The sequence below is a fragment of the Hordeum vulgare genome, chromosome 7H (genome assembly GCF_904849725.1).
Source record: "Hordeum vulgare subsp. vulgare chromosome 7H, MorexV3_pseudomolecules_assembly, whole genome shotgun sequence".
NCBI lineage: Eukaryota > Viridiplantae > Streptophyta > Magnoliopsida > Poales > Poaceae > Hordeum > Hordeum vulgare.
Window position 1 is genome coordinate 508156230 of NC_058524.1, and position 5968 is coordinate 508162197.

Consider the following 5968-nt stretch of genomic DNA (forward strand, 5'->3'; position numbering starts at 1 on the left):
TCCTCAGTCCAGTGGTCAAGTAGAGCTAAGTAATAGAGAGATTAAACTAATTCTGCAAAAGAATGTCAATAGGTCTAGAAAGAATTGGTCTAAGAAGCTTGATGATGCACTGTGGGCTTATAGAACTGCTTATAAGGATCCCATGGGCATGTCTCCGTACAAAATGGTTTACGGTTAAGCATGTCATTTACCTATCGAGCTATAGCATAAGGCTTATTGGGTAATCAAAGAGATCAACTTTGATTTCAAACTTGCTGGTGAGAAGAGGTTATTTGATATTAGCTCACTTGATGAATGGAGAACTTAGGCATATGAAAATGCCAAGTTGTTCAAAGAAAAGGTTAAGAGGTGGCATGATAAAAGGATACAAAAACGTGAGTTCAATGTAGGTGATTATGTCTTGCTATATAATTCCCGTTTAAGATTTTTTGCAGGCAATCTTCTCTCTAAATGGGAAGGTCCTTACATTGTTGAGGAACTATATCGTTCCGATGCCATCAAGATCAACAACACGGAAGGTATTTTTCCGAGAGTGGTAAATGGGCAAAGAATCAAGCATTATATCTCAGGTACTCCCATAAATGTTGAAAGCAATATTATCAATACCATAACTCCGGAGGAGTACATAAGGGATATTTATCAGCCTGTTTCAGACTTCGAAAACGAAGAGGTATGTGATTCGGTAAGTAAACTGACTCCAAAACTTTTCCAGTAGGAATTTTTCTCTGTTTTGGAATTTTTGGAAAAATAGAAAAAATTAAAGTAGTCCGGAAAGCGCACGAGGAGGCAACAAACCTGCTAGGCGCGACCTACCCCCTGGCCGCGCCTAGGGGCTTGTGGGCACCTCGTGTGCCTCCCGGACTCTGTTTTCTTGCGGAGTACTCCTTTTGGTCGAAAAAATCATTATATATTCTCCCGAAAGGTCTAACCCTCGTATCACGCAATTTTCCTCTGTTTTCGTTTCGAGCCTGTTTCTGCCGCAGATTTAGAGCAAGATGTCGTCTCACGAATCTGTAGGGGAGAACGATCTCCCTCAAGTCTATGAAGAAGTAAATGCTGATCTGAAAAGAATGGAGGTCATGGAGGCCAAGGAAAGGCTACCTGAAGAGACTAAGGGCAAAATTAAGAAGGAGAATCCGGCGTTGGACGAAGGGCAATTGATACGTACATTCTGCATCATGCTTTCATGTTGATATTTATCGCCTTATGGATTGTTATTATACTTTGTGGTGCCATACTTATGCCTTTTCTCTCTTATTTTGCAAGGTTTATTTGAAGAGGGAGAATACCGGCAGCTGGAATTCTGGACTGGAAAAGGAGCAAGTCTGAGTTCTCTATTCTGCGCAACTCCAAATGTCCTGAAAATCAATGTGGAAATTTTTAGGAATATATAAAAAATATTGGGCGAAAGAAGTGCTAGAGGGGAGCTGCCAAGGGCCCACAAGCCTGGTGGCCGCGGCCTAGCCCTTGGACGTGGCAACAGGGCTTGTGGGCACCCTGGTGGCCCACTGGCCCCCCTCTTTTGCTATATGAAGGGTTTTGTCTGGGGAAAAATTAGGGTGGAGCTTTTTCGTGGATTCTCCGCCACCACGAGGCGGAACTTGAGCAGAACCAATCTAGAGCTCCGGCAGGACGATCCTGCCGGGGAAACTTCCCTCCCATAGGGGGAAATCATCGCCATCGTCATCACCAACACTCCTCTCGTCGGAGGGGAGTCATATCCATCAACATCTTCATCAGCACCATCTCCTCTCCAAACCCTAGTTCATCTCTTGTAACCAATCTCCGTCTCGCGACTCCGATTGGTACTTGTAAGGTTGCTAGTAGTGTTGATTACTCTTTGTAGTTGATGCTAGTTGGATTACTTGGTGAAAGAGTTTATATTCAGATCCTTGACGCTACTCATTACGCCTATGATCATGATTATGATTATGCTTTGTAGTAGTTACTTTTGTTCCTGAGGACATGGGATAAGTCATGCTAATAATAGTCATGTGAATTTGGTATTCGTTCGGTATTTTGATATGTTGTATGTTGTTTTTCCTCTAGTGGTTTCATGTGAACATCGACTACATAACACTTCACCATATTTGGGCCTAGAGGAAGGCATTGGGGAGTAGTAAGTATATGATGGGTTGCTAGAGTGATAGAAGCTTAAACCCCAGTCTATGCGTTGCTTCGTAAGGGGCTGATTTGGATCCACTAGTTTAATGCTATGGTTAGACGTTGTCTTAATTCTTCTTTTGTAGTTGCGGATGCTTGCGAGAGGGGTTAATCATAAGTGGGATGCTTGTCCAAGTAAGGGCAGTACCCAAGCGCCGGTCCACCCACATATCAGACTATCAAAGTAACGAACGCGAATCATATGAACATGATGAAACTAGCATGACAGAAATTCCCGTGTGTCCTCGGGAGCGTTTTTCATCCAATAAGACTTTGTTCAGGCTTGTCCCTTGCTACAAAAGGGATTGGGCCACTCTGCTGCACCGTTGCTACTACTTGTTACTTGTTACTTTTCACTTGCTACGTTTCACCTCACTACACCATCACTTGTTACCGCTACTTTGAGTGTTTGTAGTTATTACCTTGCTGAAAACCGTTTATCAAAGCCTTATGCTCCTCGTTGGGTTCGACACTCTTACTTATCGAAAGGACTACGATTGATCCCCTATACTTGTGGGTCATCAAGACTCTTTTATGGCGCCGTTGCCGGGGAAGGAAGCGCCTTTGGTAAGTGGAATTTGGTAAGGAAACATTTATAGAATGTGCTGAAATTTATTGTAACTTGTCACTATGGAAACTGTTCCTTTGAGAATTTGTTCGGGGTATCTTCACCATGAACGGAAGCACGAGGGGTTGCTCCTCAACCTGAGGTACCTACTGAAAATATCTTTTATGAAATTCCTTCGGGTATGCTTGAGAAACTGCTGGCTAATCCTTTTACAAGAGATGGATCTTCACATCCAGACTTGCATCTAATCTATGTAGATGAAGTTTGTGGTTTATTTAAGCTTGTAGGTTTGCCCGAGGATGAGGTAAAGAAGAAAGTCTTTCCTTTATCTTTGAAGGATAAGGCGTTGACATGGTATAGGCTATGTGATGATACTGGATCAGGGGACTACAATCGGTTGAAATTGGAATTTCATCAAAAGTTTTATCCTATGCATTTAGTACATCGTGATCAGAATTATATTTATAACTTTTGGCCTCGTGACAGGGAAAGCATAGCTCAAGCTTGGGGGAGGCTTAAATCAATGCTATATTCATGCCCCAATCATGATCTCTCGAGAGAAATTATCACTCAAAACTTTTATGCTCGGCTTTCTCATGAAGATCGTACCATGCTTGACACTTCTTGTACCGGTTCTTTTATGAAGAAGGATATTGACCACAAGTGGAATTTATTGGAAAGAATCAAACGTAACTCTGAAGATTGGGAGCTTGAAGAAGGTAAGGAGTCAGGTATGAATTTCTAGTTTGATTGCGTTAAATCTTTTGTTGAAACAAGCACCTCTAGAGATTTTAGCGCTAAGTATGGACTTGACTCTAAGATAGTAGCTTCTCTATGTGAATCTTTTGTTGCTCATGTTGATCTTCCCAAAGAGAAGTGGTTTAAATATCATCCTCCTGTAGAAATCAACATAGTTAAACCCAATCTAGTTTAACAGAAAGTCATTGCCTTTAGTGATCTTATTGTTCCTTGTGCCTACGTTGAGAAACCACCTTAACCTGCTAGGAAAAAGGATTATTCTAAAGCTCCAACTGTGATACATAGGGGTTACATTAGACCACTTGCACCCCCTGAGGAAATTAGAGTTGAACCTAGTGTTGCTATTATCAAAGATCTCTTAGCCGAAGACATAGACGGGCATGTTATCAAATTCTGTGAGGACTCTGCTAGAATTGCTAAACCTCACGTGAAAGACAAATATGGACCTGTAGTTGGCCTGCCCGTTGTTTCTGTCAAGATAGGAGATCACTGTTATCATGGTTTATGTGATATGGGTGCTAGTGTTAGTGCAATACCCCGGTCCCTATATGATGAAATCAAAGATGAGATTGCACCTGCTGAGTTAGAACCCATTGATGTCACTATTACGCTAGCTAATAGAGACACTACCTGCCCTGTGGGAATTGTGAGAGACGTAGAAGTCCTGTGTGGTAAGACGAAGTATCCAACTAATTTCCTTGTCTTTGCTACTGCACAAGATAGCTTTTGTCCCATCATATTTGGTAGACCATTTCTCAACACTGTCAATGCTCATATTGATTGTGTTAAACAGACTGTCACTCTTAGTTTCGAGGGTGTGTCTCATGAATTTAACTTCTCCAAGTTTGGAAGACAACCTCATAAAAAAGAGTCGTCTGGTAGGGATGAAATCATTGCTCTTGCCTCTATTGCCGTACCTCCTACGGATCCTTTAGAGCAATATCTGCTTGAGCATGAAAATGATATGCAAATGGATGAAAGAGATGAGATAGATAAAATTGTTTTAGAACAATATCCTATTCTCAAGAATAATTTGCCTGTTGAACTGCTTGGGGATCCTCCCCCACCAAAGGGTGATCCTGTGTTCGAGCTAAAATAGTTACCAGATACTCTTAAGTATGCCTATCTTGATGAGAAGGAGATATATCCTGTTATTATTAGTGCTCACCTCTCGAATCACGAAGAGAAGAAGTTATTAAAAACTTTGAGGAAGCACCGTGCTACTATTGGATATACTCTTGATGATCTTAAGGGTATTAGTCCCACTCTATGTGAGCACAAGATTAAAACCGATCCTGATTCTAAGCCAGTTGCTGATCATCAATGGAGATTAAATCCGAGGATGAAAGAGGTCATGAGAAAAGAAATATTAAAGTTTCTGGATGCATGAATCATTTATCCTGTTGGTCATAGTGATTGGGTAAGTCCAATACATTGCATACCCAAGAAGGGAGGTATTACCGTTGTTCCTAATGATAAGAATGAACTAATCCCACGGAGGATTATTACTGGCTATAGGATGGTGATAGACTTCCGTAAACTGAACAAGGCAACGAGGAAAGATCATTATCCTTTGTCGTTTATCGACCAAATGCTAGAAAGGCTATCCAAACACACACACTTTTGCTTTCTAGACGGTTATTCAGGTTTCTCGCAAATACCTGTTGCACAATCTGATCAAGAGAAAACCACTTTCACCTGCCCCTTTGGTACCTTTTCCTATAGACGTATGCCTTTTGGCTTATGCAATGCACGTGCCACCTTCCAAAGATGTATGATGGTTATATTCTCTGACTTTTGTGAAAAGATTGTCGAGGTTTTCATGGATGACTTCTCTGTTTACGGGTCTTCCTTTGATGATTGCCTCAGCAACCTTGATCGAGTCTTACAGAGATGCGAAGAAACCAACCTCGTCTTGAATTGGGAGAAGTGCCACTTTATGGTTAATGAAGGTATCGTCTTAGGACACAAAATTTCAGAAAGAGGCATTGAAGTTGATAAGGCTAAGGTTGATGCAATTGAGAAAATGCCTTGCCCCACAGATATCAGAGGTATACGAAGTTTCCTAGGTCATGTTGGTTTCTATAGAAGGTTCATTAAAGACTTCTCTAAGATTTCTAGGCCTCTTACCAACCTCTTGCAGATGGATGTTCCTTTTGTTTTTGATGAGGATTGTGAGGAAGCCTTTGAAATACTTAAGAAGGCTTTGATAACCGCACCTATTGTTCAACCACCTGACTGGAACTTGCCCTTTGAAATCATGTGTGACGCTAGTGATTATGCTGTTGGTGTTGTTCTAGGACAAAGAGTTGACAAGAAGTTGAATGTCATTCACTACGCTAGTAAAACTCTAGACACTGCCCAAAGAAACTATGCCACTACAAAGAAGGAATTTTTAGCAGTCGTGTTTGCATGTGAAAAATTCAGATCTTACATAGTTGACTCCAAAGTCACTATTCACTCTGATCATGTTGCTGT